This window comes from Phyllobates terribilis, unplaced genomic scaffold (genome assembly GCF_046119375.1).
Source record: "Phyllobates terribilis strain yellow unplaced genomic scaffold, ASM4611937v1 Scaffold_5__5_contigs__length_657084704, whole genome shotgun sequence".
NCBI lineage: Eukaryota > Metazoa > Chordata > Amphibia > Anura > Dendrobatidae > Phyllobates > Phyllobates terribilis.
Window position 1 is genome coordinate 47,496,112 of NW_027362765.1, and position 21,375 is coordinate 47,517,486.

A 21,375-nucleotide genomic window follows, 5' to 3' on the forward strand; every position below is an offset into this window, starting at 1 on the left:
TCTGAGGATAAGTTTATCTGAGTCACCAGCCTCAGAAATCGCAGGTTAACAGCAGCTCAGATTAGAGACCAGGTCAATGCCACACAGAGTTCTAGCAGCAGACACATCTCTTCAACAACTGTTAAGAGGAGACTTTGTGCAGCAGGCCTTCATGGTAAAATAGCTGCTAGGAAACCACTGCTAAGGACAGGAAACAAGCAGAAGAGACTTGTTTGGGCTAAAGAACACAAGGAATGGACATTAGACCAGTGGAAATCTGTGCTTTGGTCTGATGAGTCCAAATTTGAGATCTCTGGTTCCAACCACCGTGTCTTTGTGCGACGCAGAAAAGGTGAACGGATGGACTCTACATGCCTGGTTCCCACCGTGAAGCATGGAGGAGGAGGTGTGATGGTGTGGGGGTGCTTTGCTGGTGACACTGTTGGGGATTTATTCAAAATTGAAGCCATACTGAACCAGCATGGCTACCACAGCATCTTGCAGCGGCATGCTATTCCATCCGGTTTGCGTTTAGTTGGACCATCATTTATTTTTCAACAGGACAATGACCCCAAACACACCTCCAGGCTGTGTAAGGGATATTTGACCAAGGAGGAGAGTGATGTGGTGCTACGCCAGATGACCTGGCCTCCACAGTCGCCAGACCTGAACCCAATCGAGATGATTTGGGGTGAGCTGGACCGCAGAGTGAAGGCAAAAGGGCCAACAAGTGCTAAGCATCTCTGGGAACTCCTTCAAGATGGTTGGAAGACCATTTCCGGTGACTACCTCTTGAAGCTCATCAAGAGAATGCCAAGAGTGTACAAAGCAGTCATCAAAGCAAAAGGTGGCTACTTTGAAGAACCTAGAATATAAGACATATTTTCAGTTGTTTCACACTTTTTTGTTAAGTATATAATTCCACATGTGTTAATTCACAGTTTTGATGCGTTCAGTGTGAATGTACAATTTTCATAGTCATGAAAATACAGAAAAATCATTAAATGAGAAGGTGTGTCCAAACTTTTGGTCTGTACTGTATATTTAAAACATGTGCCTCTAGTGTGAGGGACTAAATAATGAGAGACCAATGCATACAGAAAAAATGATGATATGCATCCATAGTATTAAATAAGTATAAATACATCCCATTTGAGGTGCAAAAAGTGCACAAACATAGAACCTCTCATACTCCTATATATTGCAGTAAGCAGCGCTAAATACGATGAAGAGCAGTGTGACAGATGCTGGGAACAAATAGCCCACAAGCTTAAGATCTTTCAGATGTCTAAATAGGTAATGTTCAAGTGCAAGTGCATGTAAATTATAGCATCACTATCCTCTTATGTCGGCCAAGTGGCTAGTCAAAGTGCCAGTGCTAAGGAAGGAAAAGAGCTATATCATTATGTGAAAGATAGTTTACCTAGGATGTGGAGCTGTATTGGTAGAAACTGTAGCAGGGTCTGACATGCATCCCTCTGCCCCTTATTAAAAACGTGTTACATAAACCAGTCCAAAATTAGTTAGATAAACACGGCCCTTCTGGCATAATGGAAAAAACAAACTGGCATATAGTACAGTTTGTGTAGCTGCGGGTATCCGCCTGCTCAGGGGAACAAAAAAACAAAGTTCAGTTTTCTTTAACCAGAGCACAGCTCTGGAGATCTTATCTCCAGACACACTGAACAATGAATGAGTCCAAAGGCTCCACATGTACCTTCTGGATCACCCCCTGTGGGTGGAGATATGGTGAACAGCCTCCCATCTTCAGATGTCCACAAAAACCCAACCCTTAATATGGCTGATTAACCCCTCTCAACACAGTGTGCTGGAGCATTTTTCCATGTTCATATCACTGAGGCTAACATCCTCAGTGACACATATCTTCCCCTCCAGTATCTTACCAGTGACCTTCTCACAGGAGGTATTCTATGCTGCATTTCATAGTACAAAAATCATTAGGGATCCTGTAATGTCCCCAAATGCTATTAACCTGCAGATATAGGGTTAATATGCAGGTTAATTGCTTCTAATGATGCCCGACACCCTAACTGACAGCTCGGCTACCAGGAGGAAATTAACTTTATTTGTCCTCCTTTCAGTTATAGAGGCGTGGTGGCGTGGCTTCATTCACCGCTAGGTACACAGTAAGCAGTGGCTATAAGCATGCACCGGCACTGACTGACAGCCAGCTCTGCAGCATATCAGTGCACCTCAATTCTGTTGCGCACTCATTATGCGATTGCCAGGTCCTAGGCAAGCACCGCCTGTGCCGATGATTCTACACACAACATAAAGCTTATGCAACTAGTGATCTAGAAGATAGAAGGAGTAATAAACCTTTTCTGTCTTCGCCCCAGGCCCAGCACTATCTGACAGCTGAGGACTGGACCTGCTCCTGCTAGATTATAGGAGCAAAAGTTTTAAAAAGGATCAATTTACAAGAACTCAAAGTTAAAACCCAGGACCAAGCCCAGTAAACTTATGGCACTTGGTTATTAGCCAAATAATTTATTAAAGAGCTTCACATGAATGCAGTTAGAAAACCCTTGTAACACAATTAAAGCTCAATGCAGACTTGGCTTGACCTTCTATCCGGACGATGAGACATACAAAATCCAAAAGTCCAAGTGACTCGCCCCCTGGGCCGTGGGGCACGCGGATCCGGGCAATAGGGAGACGTTGGGGGTAGTAGTGGCGGCCCGGTCCCGCGGCTCAGGGTGGTCAGACCAATGGTAGTCTGCTACGTGCTTCAGATAATGTCCGACTACGCCACCCGTGGATTGCGGTTATTAGGAACCGCCGCTGCAAGGCAGTCCGCTGGGGCTGATGATGGGTGCAGCTGAGGTGATGTGACTCCCAACGGGAAGAGTGCAGCCCCAGGGCAGTGTAGTGGATGGTGGGAGTGATGGTAGTGCGAGTCTAGGTGCTGATAGTGCTGGAGGCGCGAAGGAGCACACAGACAACAAGTTACAGTGCAGGGTCTTTACTCACAGTTCATTTGTTCCGGGTCACTTCTGTCAGCAGTGACCGCCCGAGCCGTGCTGCGTCCACCAGGTGTGGGGCTCGGTCAACTCCCAAGCAGTTCAGGAGCATGGCACAGGACCCCCTTTAATCCTTTCTCTGGCCTGCCTCACCAGTGACCCACTTTTGTCCAGCTGCCGCGGACTTGTGCGGTTAAACGTGGGCCCCGTCCTCCGCTGTCCTATATGGTGCCTTCCTAGCAGGTTTGATGAGGTGTCGCACCAATAGATGATCACGACGACCGGTCTTTGGCTGAGGGTTGTTTCTCCTCCACCAACTTGGGATCCGGTACCCTTAATCTGCCTGACCCTGCACCCTGGATTCTCGTGGGTTCTTAGGGTCCCTTCCACCTTCTTGTTCCTGAGCCCTTCTGTTTCTCTGTCTCTCCTTCTTTGCAGTTCCTGTTCTGTTCCTTTCTGTTCCTTTCTCTTGGAGCTGAGATGAGCCAGAATCTCAGCTCCCCTTCACCTCCTCCTCGGCCTCTCACTAGGCCCTCCTGGAGTAGAGCTCCTACAGAGCCTCTACTCCCTGTCTTCTCCTCTGGCTGAACTGACCCAGAACTAAGATGGTGCCCACCTTTTATACCTCCCTCTAGCCATGAGCCCAGGTGACCAGCAACCAATGGGCTCCTACCTACGCTCAGGAACCGCCCCCTATCTGCCCCTATAGCACTGGGTGTTCCACCCCTCCCTCCCCACTCCAGCAGGGACATGGTCAGTCGTGCCTGCACTTATGTCTAGTGGGAGCACCGTTGAGCTGTCCCTTGGAAATGGGGTGTGTGTGCTGCATGCAGCTAACTGAGCCCTGGTCCATACTCCATCCTTACCTGGGAGTGGAATATCACACCTCTGGCCTGAGGTGCAATACCCCTGTAGCGGCCGAACCCTCGGGGCGCTACACAAGGCTCTAGTGATGCAGAATAAAATTACTGGAAAAATAATGAGCGCAACATAGGGATTTAACTGGTTAGAAACAATTCAAGGTACTGAATTTGCACTCACCTTGACAAGTTGCAACCTGCAACTAAATGTAAGTATATACCAGCTGCTGCAGAACCGTCGATCAATGGGATAAGGAAACAATAAGGGAAGAGAGACCGGTTTTCACTGCACTGCCGGCTGTCCAAGTGGAAGAAACATACTGTCTGGTTCCATCGAGGTTTTTTTGGATAATTTTTTATTACTTCATTGTCTGTTACAAGTTAAAAACAAAAACGCGTTTCGAAGTTTTTGCCTAACTTCTTCATCAGGATAAGATAAGACAAGCTTAAGGCTCTAGTGATGGAGTAATCTCCATCTTTAGGCTAAGTTCACAAGTTGCGTTTTTGCAGGGTTTTGTTTCAGCTGCGTTTTACAGTACCAGCAAAGTCTATGAGATTTCAGAAATCTCATGCACACACATTGTTTTTTTTTTCCTCACTGTTTTGTCAAAGTGCTGCTTTTTTCAAAAATGCAGCATGTCACTTCTTTCAGCGCAAAAACACAAAATATCAGGTTTTGCTGCGTTTTTGGTACCAAAACCTGATGAAGTCGAATCAGGTTATTTTTGTATGCACTGAACTTTATCAGCATGCAAAAGAGGCAAATGTACACTGACAAAAACGCAGCAAAAACTCGGCAAAACCTGCTTTTTTTGACGTTGTCGTTTTACTGCCAAGAGAGCAGGTTTTGCTGCGGGAAAAAAATGCAGCAAAAACGCAAAGTGTGAACATAGAAAAATTAAGGCTATCAGTTAAAGAGCTAAAACACATTTTAGCTCTATGTAATCATTATCAACCATTATAAGAATAAAATACACCAAGCTTGTTGCTACATTTTTGCACAAACCTGACATCAGCAAAATATTCTGATAAACAGGGAATGAGATTACTATTATTTTTTGGACTTCAACTGTTCAATCACAATCCGATCCTATAATGTGACGTCTCTTGTGTTTTCTCCCATATTCTGCTCCACAATCTCCTCCTCCAGGATGAGTGTCCTCATTCAAGGACCGACACAACAGACATTTCATGGGGAATCCCTTTATTCTTAACTATCACAGCCAAAATTAGGGAAATTACAGGTTTTACATTTCCAAGATTTCTATGGCTATAAAAACCTGACCTTTCCATTTCCTCTAAATCTCCACCCCAGAGAGAAGGCGTCATCTGTCCCCAAACCAGAGTGACCTCCCCTGTATACATGATTACATCCAGCATTATATTACTGTACATACACACATGGCAGAACTGGGGGAAGGGGGCACTATCTCCAGGAATGGAGGGGTTAATGTCCCCTGTATACATGATCACATCCAGCGTTATATTACTGTACATATACACGTGGCAGAACTGGGGGAAGGGGGCACTATCTCCGGGAATGGAGGGGTTAATGTCCCCTGTATACATGAGCACATCCAGTGTTATATTACTGTACATATACACATGGCAGAACTGGGGGAAGGGGGCACTATCTCCGGGAATGGAGGGGTTAATGCCCCCTGTATACATGAGCACATCCAGCGTTATATTACTGTACATATACACATGGCAGAACTGGGGGAAGGGGGCACTATCTCCAGGAATGGAGGGGTTAATGTCCCCTGTATACATGAGCACATCCAGCGTTATATTACTGTACATATACACATGGCAGAACTGGGGGAAGGGGGGCACTATCTCCAGGAATGGAGGGGTTAATGTCCCCTGTATACATGAGCACATCCAGCGTTATATTACTGTACATATAAACATGGCAGAACTGGGGGAAGGGGGCACTATCTCCAGGAATGGAGGGGTTAATGTCCCCTGTATACATGAGCACATCCAGCGTTATATTACTGTACATATACACATGGCAAAACTGAGGGAAGGGGGGCACTATCTCCGGGAATGGAGGGGTTAATGCCCCCTGTATACATGAGCACATCCAGCGTTATATTACTATACATATACACATGGCAGAACTGGGGGAAGGGGGCACTATCTCCGGGAATGGAAGGGTTAATGCACCCTGTATACATGAGCACATCCAGCATTATATTACTATACATATACACATGGCAGAATTGGGGGAAGGGGGCACTATCTCCGGGAATGGAGGGGTTAATGTCCCCTGTATACATGAGCACATCCAGCATTATATTACTGCACATATACACGTGGCAGAACTGGGGGAAGGGGGCACTATCTCCGGGAATGGAGGGGTTAATGTCCCCTGTATACATGATCACATCCAGCGTTATATTACTGTACATATACACGTGGCAGAACTGGGGGAAGGGGGCACTATCTCCAGGAATGGAGGGGTTAATGTCCCCTGTATACATGAGCACATCCAGCGTTATATTACTGTACATATACACATGGCAGAACTGGGGGAAGGGGGGCACTATCTCCAGGAATGGAGGGGTTAATGTCCCCTGTATACATGAGCACATCCAGCGTTATATTACTGTACATATACACATGGCAGAACTGGGGGAAGGGGGCACTATCTCCAGGAATGGAGGGGTTAATGTCCCCTATATACATGAGCACATCCAGCGTTATATTACTGTACATATACACATGGCAGAACTGGGGGAAGGGGGGCACTATCTCCAGGAATGGAGGGGTTAATGTCCCCTGTATACATGAGCACATCCAGCGTTATATTACTGTACATATACACATGGCAGAACTGGGGGAAGGGGGCACTATCTCCAGGAATGGAGGGGTTAATGTCCCCTGTATACATGAGCACATCCAGCGTTATATTACTGTACATATACACATGGCAGAACTGAGGGAAGGGGGGCACTATCTCCGGGAATGGAGGGGTTAATGCCCCCTGTATACATGAGCACATCCAGCGTTATATTACTATACATATACACATGGCAGAACTGGGGGAAGGGGGCACTATCTCCGGGAATGGAAGGGTTAATGCACCCTGTATACATGAGCACATCCAGCATTATATTACTATACATATACACATGGCAGAACTGGGGGAAGGGGGCACTATCTCCGGGAATGGAGGGGTTAATGTCCCCTGTATACATGAGCACATCCAGCATTATATTACTGCACATATACACATGGCAGAACTGGGGGAGGGGGGCACTATCTCCGGGAATGGAGGGGTTAATGTCCCCTGTATACATGAGCACATCCAGCGTTATATTACTGTACATATACACATGCCAGAACTGGGGGAGGGGGGCACTATCTCCGGGAATGGAGGGGTTAATGCACCCTGTATACATGAGCACATCCAGCGTTATATTACTGTACATATACACATGGCAGAACTGGGGGAAGGGGGCACTATCTCTGGGAATGGAGGGGTTAATGCCCCCTGTATACATGAGCACATCCAGCGTTATATTACTGTACATATACACAAGGCAGAACTGGGGGAAGGGGGCACTATCTCCAGGAATGGAGGGGTTAATGTCCCCTGTATACATGAGCACATCCAGCGTTATATTACTGTACATATACACATGGCAGAACTGGGGGAAGGGGGGCACTATCTCCGGGAATGGAGGGGTTAATGTCCCCTGTATACATGAGCACATCCAGAGTTATATTACTGTACATATACACATGGCAGAACTGGGGGATGGGGCACTATCTCCGGGAATGGAGGGGTTAATGTCCCCTGTATACATGAGCACATCCAGCGTTATATTACTGTACATATACACATGGCAGAACTGGGGGAAGGGGGGCACTATCTCCGGGAATGGAGGGGTTAATGCCCCCTGTATACTGAGCACATCCAGCGTTATATTACTGTACATATACACATAGCAGAACTGCGGGAAGGAGGCACTATCTCCGGGAATGGAGGGGTTAATGTCCCCTGTATACATGAGCACATCCAGCATTATATTACTGTACATATACACATGGCAGAACTGGGGGAAGGGGCCACTATCTCCGGGAATGGAGGGGTTAATGTCCCCTGTATACATGAGCACATCCAGCATTATATTACTGTACATATACACATGGCAGAACTGGGGGAAGGGGGCACTATCTCCGGGAATGGAGGGGTTAATGTCCCCTGTATACATGAGCACATCCAGCGTTATATTACTGTACATATACACATGGCAGAACTGGGGGAAGGGGCCACTATCTCTGGGAATGGAGGGGTTAATGTCTCCTGTATACATGAGCACATCCAGCGTTATATTACTGTACATATACACATGGCAGAACTGGGGGAAGGGGGCACTCTCTCCGGGAATGGAGGGGTTAATGTCCCCTGTATACATGAGCACATCCAGTGTTATATTACTGTACATATACACAAGGCAGAACTGGGGGAAGGGGCACTATCTCCGGGAATGGAGGGGTTAATGCCCCCTGTATACATGAGCACATCCAGCGTTATATTACTGTACATATACACATGGCAGAACTGGGGGAAGGGGGCACTATCTCCGGGAATGGAGGGGTTAATGCCCCCTGTACACATGAGCACATCCGGCGTTATATTACTGTACATATACACATGGCAGAACTGGGGGAGGGGGCACTATCTCCGGGAATGGAGGGGTTAATGTCCCCTGTATACATGAGCACATCCAGCGTTATATTACTGTACATATACACATGGCAGAACTGGGGGAGGGGGCACTATCTCCAGGAATGGAGGGGTTAATATCCCCTGTATACATGAGCACATCCAGCGTTATATTACTGTACATATACACATGGCAGAACTGGGGGAGGAGGCACTATCTCCGGGAATGGAGGGGTTAATGTCCCCTGTATACATGAGCACATCCAGCGTTATATTACTGTACATATACACATGGCAGAACTGGGGGAGGGGGCACTATCTCCAGGAATGGAGGGGTTAATGTCCCCTGTATACATGAGCACATCCAGCGTTATATTACTGTACATATACACATGGCAGAACTGGGAGAAGGGGGCACTATCTCCGGGAATGGAGAGGTTAATGTCCCCTGTATACATGAGCACATCCGGCGTTATATTACTGTACATATACACATGGCAGAACTGGGGGAGGGGGCACTATCTCCGGGAATGGAGGGGTTAATGTCCCCTGTATACATGAGCACATCCAGCATTATATTACTGTACATATACACATGGCAGAACTGGGGGGAGGGGGCACTATCTCCGGGAATGGAGGGGTTAATGTCCCCTGTATACATGAGCACATCCGGCGTTATATTACTGTACATATACACATGGCAGAACTGGGGGAGGGGGGCACTATCTCCAGGAATGGAGGGGTTAATATCCCCTGTATACATGAGCACATCCAGCATTATATTACTGTATATATACACATGGCAGAACTGGGGGAGGAGGCACTATCTCCGGGAATGGAGGGGTTAATGTCCCCTGTATACATGAGCACATCCAGCGTTATATAATTATACATATACACATGGCAGAACTGGGGGAAGGGGGTACTATCTCCGGGAATGGAGGGGTTAATGTCCCCTGTATACATGAGCACATCCAGCGTTATATTACTGTACATATACACATGGCAGAACTGGGGGGAGGAGGGCACTATCTCCGGGAATGGAGGGTTTAATGTCCCCTGTATATATGAGTACATCCAGTGTTATATTACTGTACATATACACATGGCAGAACTGGGGGAAGGGGGCACTATCTCCCGGAATGGAGGGGTTAATGCTCCCTGTATACATGAGCCCATTCAGCGATATATTATAGGACATATACACATGGCAGAACTGGGGGAAGGCGGCACTATCTCCGGGAATGGAGGGGTTAATGTCCCCTGTATACATGAGCACATCCAGCGTTATATTACTGTACATATACACATGGCAGAACTGGGGGAGGAGGCACTATCTCCGGGAATGGAGGGGTTAATGTCCCCTGTATACATGAGCACATCCAGCGTTATATTACTGTACATATACACATGGCAGAACTGGGGGAAGGGGGCACTATCTCCGGGAATGGAGGGGTTAATGTCCCCTGTATACATGAGTACATCCAGCGTTATATTACTGTACATATACACATGGCAGAACTGGGGGAAGGGGGCACTATCTCCGGGAATGGAGGGGTTAATGCCCCCTGTACACATGAGCACATCCAGCGTTATATTACTGTACATATACACATGTCAGAACTGGGGGAGGGGGCCACTATCTCCAGGAATGGAGGAGTTAATGCCCCCTGTATACATGAGCACATCCAGCGTTATATTACTGTACATATACACATGGCAGAACTGGGGGAGGGGGCACTATCTCCGGGAATGGAGGGGTTAATGTCACATACCTCCACCTGCAGAGCCGCCACCACATATATGGCTGTTCTGTGCGCACAGGACCTGTGATGAGGTCACAGGAGGGGAGGAGTCAGGGGTTACATGATCAGGGGCCTCAGTGGATGCAGGACTCTGCTGTGCTGATTGTCATGGTGCTCATACCTCCCAACTTTTAACCCTCCTCCGTCAGGGGCAACTGATCTGACAGGCGCAGCTCACTTAGTTTCATTTCTCTTTTTTTCCGTGGTTTCTCTGGTTAGTAAACAGTTTTTTTTCCACCTGTTTATGTGTATTCTCATTTATTACATTCCTATTAAGGTAACTGATCACTTTTAGAGCATTGAAATTTTAAAAAAAGGAAAATATAGCCAATTTTCTAGCCTGTGCCGGACAGGCGCAATGCCCCTAAACTCGTTATGAAACATATTGCCCCTGACAGAGGGTTAAAGAAAAGAAGATGGATATATCTTGCGGCGTGTGTAGCAGCAAATTATGGCCACACCCCAATTCACGCCCATTTACCATTATCTTTCTCCCCTGGCAGGAGGAGTTGTCAGAGGGCGGGTAGTGAGGGAAATTCTGCAGACTCCATAGACTGCAGGGTGTAGACCCAAATCCAGGACTGTCCGCTGGATCCGGGACAGTTGGGACTAGAGATGAGCGGATGGATTCCCGGGTCTCTGCTCCAGATCAGTGTTACCTGGCGGCTGGACGGGAGGCCGTGAATCTCTTATTTTTCGGGGCAGCGCGATGTCATCTGTGCGTCCTGCTCATCTCTCGTTGTGGATTATTTTTTGTTCCTCATTCATAGTCGAAGCTGCCAGAACTTTCTCATCATTATGTAGCTTCACTATACGACATCCGGCTTTCTTGTGTCTGTAAGGCCGTGTTCACACGTTGCAGAAATACTGTGTTCTTTGTTTTCAGCAGATGTCCACACCAAACTCCATAATAACAATCTTCTCCCTTTATTTGATGCGTTTCTGGTGCAGATGTGATGCCGCGTTTTTAAGGTGCTTTTTATAGTACAGAAAAGCTTTGATTTTGCACTTAATGAAGAATCTGCGGTTTTTTAGACAACACATAGAAGCGTCTGAAGACGCTGCTGAACTTTGCGGTAGTGATGAGCGAGCGTCTATTGTTAACCCTAAGTATTTTCGGTGTGCTCGGCCTCTATATTAGTGCCAACACAGCTGCATGTGTCACAACGGTCTAACAGCCGCAACACATGCAGCCGCAGCGGCTCAAACATCGACGCCAAACACGCCAAAAATACTTGGCGAACACCCGAGCGTGCTTGCCAAAAGGGTTAACAATACACGCTCGCTCATCACTACTCTGCGGTTTTGGAGCACTTTCTCCTCCTGAAAAAAACGCATGAAGAAAAAAAATGCTGCTGCATTTTTAAGTGCAAAATCAAAGTTTCTGTGTACTATTAAAAGAGCTAAAAACTTGGCTTCATATCTGCCCCAAAATCGCATCAACTAAGCGGGAAAACGCATAAAATAAACAATAATCAGAGAAGATTGTTATTGCGTTGTGTGGTGCGGACACCTGCAGAAAAAAAGCAACAGAAAGAACGCAGCATTTACGCTACGTGTGAACACAGCCTCAGCATTACAGTTTTATTATATTTTTTTATGGGTTTAATAGAGAAAAAAAATCAATTACGCCATGTTTTTTTACGCCATTTACCGATCCCCATAAATAATCTGATCGCTGTGTTCTGCGGGTCGTTACCATTACAGGGACACCAAATATGTCCGTGTTATGTGCTGATTTGTGATGTTCATTATTTTTTAAAAAACACATTAAAAATGACTTTTTTCATTATCAAATGTTTTTCTTTATTATTTTTTAGCAATTTTATAGGCTAAAAAAAAAATCTTAAGGCCCCGTCACACTTAGCGACGCTGCAACAATCCCGACAACGATACGACCTGTCAGGGATCGTTGCTGCGTCGCTATGTGGTCGCTGGTGAGCTGTCAAACAGGCAGGCTCACCAACGATCAGGGGAGCAGCGACATTGTGGAAAGAATCTTTCCACGATGTCCTGCTCCTGGTTACCAGCCTGCTGAAGCAGGAGCAGACTGGTAACCATGGTAAACATCGGGTTACTAGGGGCGCGTGTGCCCCTAGTAACCCGATGTTTATCATGGTTACGAGCCTGCTAAAGTGAGCGGTAACCTCCCGCTCACTGTAGCAGAGTGGTAACCATGATAAACAACGGGTTACTAGGAGCACGTGTGCCCCTAGTAACCCGATGTTTATCATGGTTACCAGCCTGATCGCTGCTCCCGCTGGTCACACACAGCGATGTGTGCTGACCAGCGGGAGGGCAACGACCAAAAAATGGTCCAGGACACTTTGCAGCGATCAGCGACCTCACAGCAGGGGCCTGATCACTGCAAAGTGTCACACATAGCGACATCGCTGGTGAGGTCGCTGTTGCGTCGCCAAAACCGTGACACAGCAGCGATCTCGCTATGTGAGACGGGGGCTTTATTCTCCATGTAGAATAAAAATACATCCATTGTACACAGTAGTGTATTTCTATCAACCTAGTCAGAGCCTGGAGTACAGATCAAGTAGACAGAATTCTCCTACTGATAACCTGGAGAGCCACAATCTCTAGTGATAAGTGTCTGTGTCAATAATGTTTTTAGCTTGTTGATTCAAGATCAGGGACTCAGGAAAAAAAATACATTTTTGTAATTGCTCATAAATTTACTACTTTTAAGGTATGTGCACACGATCAGTAATCGCTGCGGATTGGACGCAGCGTACATGCACTGTGTGCAAACCGCAGCGGCCAGATGTTACAGCATAGTGGATAGGAGTTGTAGAAATCCCATGCCCACTGTGCGTCTGCGGCTCACCCACGGAAACTGACATTCAGCGCGTCTTTCCAGATTGCAGCATGTCAATTTCTCCGGGTGGTGCACATGCGGGCTTTCCCCATATGAGGAAAGTCCGCATGTGGAAAAAAAAGTGGTGCCGCTCATTAGCATATTAAGTGGAAGCCGCTGGCGGCTTATCCGCAGCTGGCTTCGGATGGTGGGAGCATAGCCTTATAGGACCATAAAAATTATTTTATTTAGCTCAGTATACAGGCACCATAAAAATACATTATTATACACAATGTATTTCTATGGAGATGTATGAGCTGCTTCTGGATTCATTGCCTGCAATGTAGAGTCAAGATAACTAAATTCTCCCTATGTTGTTCACCATTGAGAGCTGTAGCTCAGTAGTTAGAGCTGCAGCCTCTGGATGCTGAGTTCCCAGTTCGATGTGATCACAGGAGAAAGAAGAAGGGAGTGTAATATAATTTAATTTATTCACTGACCGGTGAGCAGTCCCCCTCCCCCCAAGGAGGAGATACGAGCGATGAAAACGTCAGAGAGGTGAGTATAAATAGAAGCCAGGAGAACAACTGAGCCGTGACGGGACGTGGGACTAAGCCTTCATATCGGGACAGTCCTGCCGAATACAGGACGGTTGGGAGCTATGATGGTGCTGGATGAGGTGAAGTTTATGTGTGGGGTCAGGAGGAGTTTACAGTGTGGATGTAGCAGAGCCGCGCGTGTACGAGGTGTACGGAGGGGAGCTGCGCGTGCGCGAGGAGTACGGAGCGGAGCCGCGCGTGCGCGAGGAGTACGGAGCGGAGCCGCGCGTGCGCGAGGAGTACGGAGCGGAGCCGCGCGTGCGCGAGGTGTACGGAGCGGAGCCGCGCGTGCACGAGGTGTACGGAGCGGAGCCGCGCGTGCACGAGGTGTACGGAGCGGAGCCGCGCGTGCACGAGGTGTACGGAGCGGAGCCGCGTGTGTACGTGGTGTACAGGATTACACGGACCGGCGACTGGGAGTCGGCAGTATAGGTAGCGCTGTTCCCAAGCGCCGGGTGCTGAACACAGCCCTCATCATGGTTCCCTGGTTCCCTACCGGCACTGCGATCATCACCAGCAGGGACAGTGATGAGGGTAGTGGTAGTCTGATCCTGCAGTGTCCCTGTGTAAAAATAATAATAAAATTATAAAATCCATATAATCACCTGTCTGGAGATGTCCCCCACTGTAATCCTCTGACCGCTGACACAGAGGAGCTGGGGAGAATGAGTGGCTCCGGAGCTGAGCTCAGAAGCTGTGTCCTGTCACTCACTGAGTGCAGCTCCGGAGCCGCTCATTCTCCCCGGCTTCTCTGAACTTTTCTTTGAAGGTTCGAAAAAAATCTACAAGCAATACCATCTGCCCAACCTTTGAATCTGGTGTTCACTAGTAGTGATGAGCGAGTATGAACTATTAACCCTTTCGGTGAGCATGCTCGGGTGCTCGTCGAGTATTTGCACCCGTGCATGCTCGCCGAAGGGGTTAACAATTCATACTCGCTCATCACTATTCATCAGGCCAAGGTGTCAGGAATGACACTCGCAGAACCCCCTCCTTGGTTCTGAGTTCCTGTTAAAAGTCTTGATTTGTAATACAAGTTCACAGATTATTGCCCTTAATGCAGTGTTAATCATGTTAATGGCAGACTCATCCTGATGTTCTATTCCTAATATTATAATTTCCCTTTCTTGGATTAATAAACAGAATGATGGGTTACAATTCTGGGATTATAACTTCAGAGACTATTGCTGATCCTAGAAAATCTGAGTGATGATATTTTCTGAGACTTTTAAAAGTAGGATTTGAAACCCAGTTAAAGGCATTTTGAGACTTCTGCTGAATATGTGAAATCTAGGTTGTAGCTTAGAGAAGTTATATTCTAAGACAAATGTCAGAAAACTTGGCTAGATGGTCCTCTATAATAGATTCTTCAATTTATGCCAAGAAAGTTGGGTTACAGCTTGGATGATTATAGCTTCGGAGACTTCTGCTGATGCTGGAAAAACGGAGTTGTAGCTCAGTGATGATACAGTCTGAGACTGAGGACTAGGATACAGTAATGATATATTCTCCGTCTACTGCTGACCTTAAGAAATCTGAGTTGCAGCCAAGTGATCTTTTCTAAGACTGATACTAAGGAAAGTCAGGTTGCTGCTCTGGGATGATACAATTTGACTATTGATTAGAAAAAAAATCAATATAGCTATTATCCATAAATTGCATAACTTTAATTGTTTGCATTAGAGTATACTATATGTATACTGCATTGTAGATTAGCACGTTTAACTATGCAGAATATCTAGTCTAAACTATGATTTAGCTCACAGACTTCTGGTCTATAACTGAAGGATAAATGATGCTGAACGTTAGGTTTACCTTGTAGGCATAAAAATGATCCTTGAAATCCTGGAAATTGTTTATGCAAAATTTCTATATCACTTCTGATACTGGGAAAGCTGGGTTACAGCTTAAGGCTACAGCCCCACTATCGGTATTTGGTCATTATTCGGTCAGGATTTTTTCTCAGTATTTATAAGCTAAAACCATGTGAGGAACAATCAGAGAAAAGGTATAATAGAAACAAGTCACCAATTCTGCATTTTTGAACCACTCCTGGTTTTGGCTTACAAATACTGAGGAAAAATACTGAGCAAATACTGATGGGACCATAGTCCCATTATTAGACTATCTGAGACTAAGAGAAAAGGGAGGGATTGAGGTTGGCCCCTCCAGCCAGGTAAAGCACAAAAGTTTATTGAGCCAGATTTAAAACAAAAGTTAGAAATACCTAACGCGTTTCTGGCGCAATAGTTGCACCCTTAATCATAGTATATCAAACTGGAAATAAAGACAGGTATATATACAGAAAAGGGTCCAATCACTAACATGTGACAATTTCATTAAATATGTAACAGCTGTGCAGGTGAGGAAAACAACGTATCACAAGTTACAATGAAAGAGAATTAGTATATATAAAATAAAACATTCTTGAAGTTCATCACCCTAGGGTGTTTGGTGTCCAAACGTAATATCCAGTAGGCTTCGCTCATTGTAAGACATTTTGCCAACTGCCACCCCGTATAGGACAATCCACCCTTTCCAAACCAAAAGAACGCAAAGTGTGTAAGGTCCCCTTTGTATGAACATACGAAATGTTTGGAGACTCCAGAATATGTGCTCCATATTAGGCATCAGGGAGCCAGTTATCAATCAACATGTTATCGTCAGTAACACCCCATTAACAAAGCAGAGTGTAAGAGAAGGAGTTTCTCTGTCACCATCAGTAGGAGAATCGCAGCAGGAGCTGTACTTGACTGCTCAGAGCCTGGAGAGATCGTCGCGGGACAGAACAGGTAGGTAATTACCAACTACGTGATGGTAAATTCTTTGTACCATAACCAAAAAAAAGCTGCAAAGTCCCAAATTACCCCTTTTAAGGTTTATTTTTATCAATTAACAATATGCAAAATGAGTGAATAAAAGAGAAATCAAATCAATATTTGTTGTGACCGCCCTTTGCCATGAAAACCATAAATTTTTCTATGTATACTTGAACAAAGTCAGGAATGTTTAAGCAATATAGTTAACGTATGAGTGCCCAATTATACCACACAGGTGATGATGATAATTTTAATATGTTGGCTGAGACACAATCATTAACAGAAACAGCTGTGTAGGAAGCTTTAACCGGGATCATAAACAAGTCAACTTCAGCTACAAAACTACCTGTCACAGGTCATTTACCATGGCAAGACTGGGCACAGCACATCAACAAGGTAGTTATACTGCATCAGCAAAGTATCTCCCAGGCAAAGATTTCAGAGCAGACTGGGGTTTCCAGATTTTCGGTTCAAGCTCTTTCAAAGAAGCAACAAAAATGTGCAACATGGATGGCCGTTGATGCAGTGGTTGAGGAAACTTAATGTAGAAGATGAAAAACACATCAGGTTTATTTTCTCTGCAAATCGGAAGATGTCCAATAGTGCCATCAGCACAGAACTGGAAGCAACCATTTGGTTCTAGCTAGACCCTCTTACTGTTCAGAGAAGATTGGTCAGAAGTAGTCTTCATGGAAGAATTGTGAACAAAAACCATAGCTTCTACATGGAATCTAAGCCAAGCGACTCAACTATGCACAATAACATAGGAACAGGTGTTCAAGAAAATGGCAGCAGGTGCTTTGGACTGATGAATAAAAGTGGGAAATATTTGACAGTAACATAAGAGTTGGAGAATGGTACCAAGAGTGTCTGCAGGCAACAGTGAAGCATAAAGGTTATTTTTTCAGTTGCATTTCTACAAATTGAAATGTGGATTTAGTCAGAATTAATGATGTCCTTATTGCTCAGAAATGCAGGAAGATACTTATTCATTATATTATACTATTGGGAAGGTGTGAAAAAACCGACAACACTCAGATAAATGTTATTGTATTATATTAATGTAATGGGGTAGTGCAGAAGAGAATTTTTTTCACTGACTGAATTTGCATGTGAAAAAAATTTGCGATGCAAACAAGGAAAAGAAGGAAACCAAAATTGTGGTCAATAGGTTCAATAAAATGTAAATTTTATTAATCAATTGTTAAATTATTTATTACATTTTTATTAAATAATTATGATATATCATAATTTAAATTAAGAATTAGTGGAGAAGATGGGGGAGTAAGCAATGGAAGCTGCTGATAGATGGTATGTAAAACCTGTACGATGCGCTATAGAAAATATAGTATTGTTAATGACACTGCAGTGCAGTTGTATAATAAATGTAAATATAGCACACAAATGCATGCATCACCAACTTAAATCAAGACAGAGGGTATGTTATCAAGTGCAAGTAAATCCCCCTGACAAATGTACACAGAAACGCGCGTCGAGTGGGTGCATATCGTGAAAGCTGCTGCTTGCATCAGTCCAGATACATTTACTGACTCTGACAGGCATTACCTGGGCATATTGTATGATTTAAGTGTATGGAGCGAGGCCACGGCCACCGGCCGGAAGTATGTACAACTCTACATACCCTCCCAGTCCCGCGTCTGACACCGGCGAATTCCCGCGCCACACAGTGCGTGCGCTGGGGGGATTCATAAGTCTGCAATCACATAGAGTGACTCCAGACTTATCGATTTAGATCAGACAACTGCTTCAGAGATGAATTGGCAGGAAGAGATCTACCATCTGCTCTGGATTGTAAGGACACATCTTGCTACTAGGATTAATCTCTGTTTCCATGAGCGAGCTCTAGAAAAAGTTCATGTATTTTTTGTTTCAGAAGACCACCCAGGCTACCTCTAACCCTCCAGTACTCCTTGTTTCTGCAAACTACACCTCCTGCTATTGAGCTGATGCAAGTAAAGTGGGCCAAACTTTCATTGTAGGAATGACATCGATGGTATAGAGAGAATGTGTGCCTATACTGTGGAGGCAAAGGCCATTATGTTCGTCTGAGCCCAGTGAGGCCGGGAAACTCCAGCACCTAGGATTGGTAGGAGAGATGACCCTAGGTGAGAAAGATTGCTCTTCAAAACTTTTAGCTGAGGTCTCCCTGACCTGGGAAGAGAGGTCTCTGTCCGCGGCAGCCCATTTAGACTCCGGATCTGCTGCAGACTTCATACATCAACTTCAGCTTTCTACACAACAACTAAATCAACCCCTGGTCATAGCCTCCATTGATAAACAACCCCTGGTGGAGCCTATCCAATAAATCACCAAGCCAGTCACATTGCAGATTGGAGTCTTGCATTCTGAATGAATCTTTTTCTATGTGTTACCTAAATCTGTTCTCCTGGGCCTTACATGGTTCCAGTTACACGTGCCAGTTGTTGATTGGTGCACCGGCCAGGTACTTCAGTGGGGATTATGTTGTGCTAACAACTGCCTTGTCATCGTCTTGCCCAAGTGTCCACCTATTATCATACATTTGCAGACAACTTTTGTGAAAAGAAGGCAGAGGTTTTGCCACCTCATAGACAGTACGATTGGTCCTGGGGTCGAGAGGTGTCAGGCTGAAGATCGATGGGACAGTTATATTCTCTATTTCTCCAAGAGACTTGTGCCATGTCGAAGTACATCCAAGAGAACTTAGTCAAAGGATTCACTCGTAAGTGCTCTTCTCCTGCCGATGCCGACTTCTTCGTGACCAAAAAGGATGGTTCTCAATGTCCCTGTATTGACTATCAGGGCTTTAACAACATCAGAATTAAGAACAAGTATCCCCCTTGCCTTTGATGTTCAAAAAATGTTATCTACGAGGACCTTATAACTTGATTAGGTTCTGTAAGGATGACGAATGGGAGACGGCTTTTAATATCTGTGACAGTCACTACGAGTATCTCGTCATGCCCTTCGGTCTGTGCAATGTGCCCGCCATATTTCAGGAGTTTGTTAACAACATCTTCCTGGACCTCCTCTATGTTTCCATGGTTATGTATTTGGACAACATCCTGATTTTATTTCCTGATCTACCCACCCATAGAATACAAGTCTGTCAGGTTTTGAAGCACCTATGAAAGAACAATTTGTTGCAGAGTTGTCCAAATGTGTTTTCAAAAAACTTTCCTTGCCTTTCCTCGGCTACACTGTTTCCGCCAGGGTCTTGAAATGGATCTGGAGAAGGTTTCTGCTGTTCTCCTCTGAGCCATCCAGCTGTTAATGGGTTTCGCCAACTTTTACAGACAATTTATTCCGCACTTCTCATCCCTTGTGGCACCCATCTCTGCCTTAACCAAGAAAGGGGCTTATGACAGAATCTGGCCCGAGTTGGCCCTGTCAGCTTTCCAGCATTTGAAAGAGTCCTTCAGATCCAACGCTGCACCAGGAGGAAGTCTGTCTCCTGCGGTTTTGTTTCTCAAAACGGTTTTCGCCAACTGAGCAGAACTATACAATTGGGGATTGTGAACTACTGGCCATTAAGATGGCGCTTTAAGAATAGTGACACCTACTGGAGGGTGCCAGCTGTCCAGTAATAATATATATGGACCATAAGAATTTGACCTTACTGCAAACTACCCAATTGTTAAATCCTCATCAAGCCAGGTGGGCACTCTTTTTCGCCCATCTCGTCTTTGAGTTGCACTTCCGTCCTGCAGAGAAGAAAGCCAAAGTGGATGCATTGTCTCAATCCTTTGACTGGTTCTGAGGAGGAGTCACAGCACATCATTAACCCAGCAAGGATTGTGGAAGCGGCTCCTGTTCTTGTTAAACATATTCCTCTGGGTAAAACCTTTTTTCCTACTGATCGGAGAATTGTGTCCTGGGAAAATTGATCCAAGCTGGCCGGCCATGTGAGCATACGCAAGTCCACTGGGCTGATTTCTCTCTGCTTCTGGTGGCCCTTGCTGGCCAATGATGTTTGAGACTCTGAGGGTTACAACACCATCTGGGTCATGGTGGACTGGTTCTCCAAGATGACTCACTTCATTCCCCTGGTTGGTCTACTCTCTGCTGCCAAGCTCACCACACAGCCCTTTAAGCATGCGTTTCGTCTCCATGGTCTTCCTATCTACATTAGCGTGGGGTCCTGTTCACATGAAAATTTTGGAGGGCTCTTTGCATGCTGTTGAGTGTCCAGCTGGATTTCTCCTTTGCGTACGACCCTCAAACAAATGGGCAAGGGGAGAGTGGCCAGACAGAATCTCGAGAACTACCTACGCCACTTTATCTTTGCCTGTCAGGATGGTTGGGTGCAGCTACTTCCCTGGGCGGAGTTTTCTTATAACAACCACTAGGGAAATCTTCCAGAGCATCTCTATTTTTCGTTGTATACTCCCAGGATCCTCAAGGTCCCTCTCCTATGCTTCCTCTGGGGTACCAGCAGCTGATTTCTCATATGGCAAGTTCTTCCAGATTTCGCAGCAGACTCGGGCCTCCCTCCTTAAAGCCATGTTCCGGATGAAGTGTCATGCAGACAAGAAGAGAAGGCCACCGCTTAACAACCCGGAGATAAAGTCTGGTTGTCTTCCCAAAACATTCACCCGAAGATACTCTCCTACAAGTTTTCCTCTCGGTACCTTGGACAATTTAAAATCCTCACACTAATCAACCCGGTGACCTACAGTCTTCAACTCCCAGTGAATCTATGGATTCTAAACTCATTTCTCATCTTGCTCCTGAAGCCGGTGTTCTTAAATCGCTTTTCTAGGACCAATACGTCTGCCTCTACTTCTGTTCCTGAGGGTCCCTCGGATATGTTTGAGGTAAAGGGCATTCGGGATTGTA

The 21,375-nt window shown here is 45.6% G+C and overlaps 1 protein-coding gene across 1 annotated transcript in view; it reads right to left on the minus strand.

The window, feature by feature from the left end:
• Window positions 1-10,332, minus strand: part of LOC141271922 (uncharacterized) — a 68,142-nt gene extending 57,810 nt beyond the window's left edge. Inside the window, exon 1 of the mRNA XM_073682164.1 lies at window positions 10,280-10,332. The gene's annotated coding sequence lies outside the window, so the exon portion shown is untranslated. The remainder of the gene's footprint in view (window positions 1-10,279) is intronic.
• Between the last annotated feature and the right edge of the window lie 11,043 nt (window positions 10,333-21,375).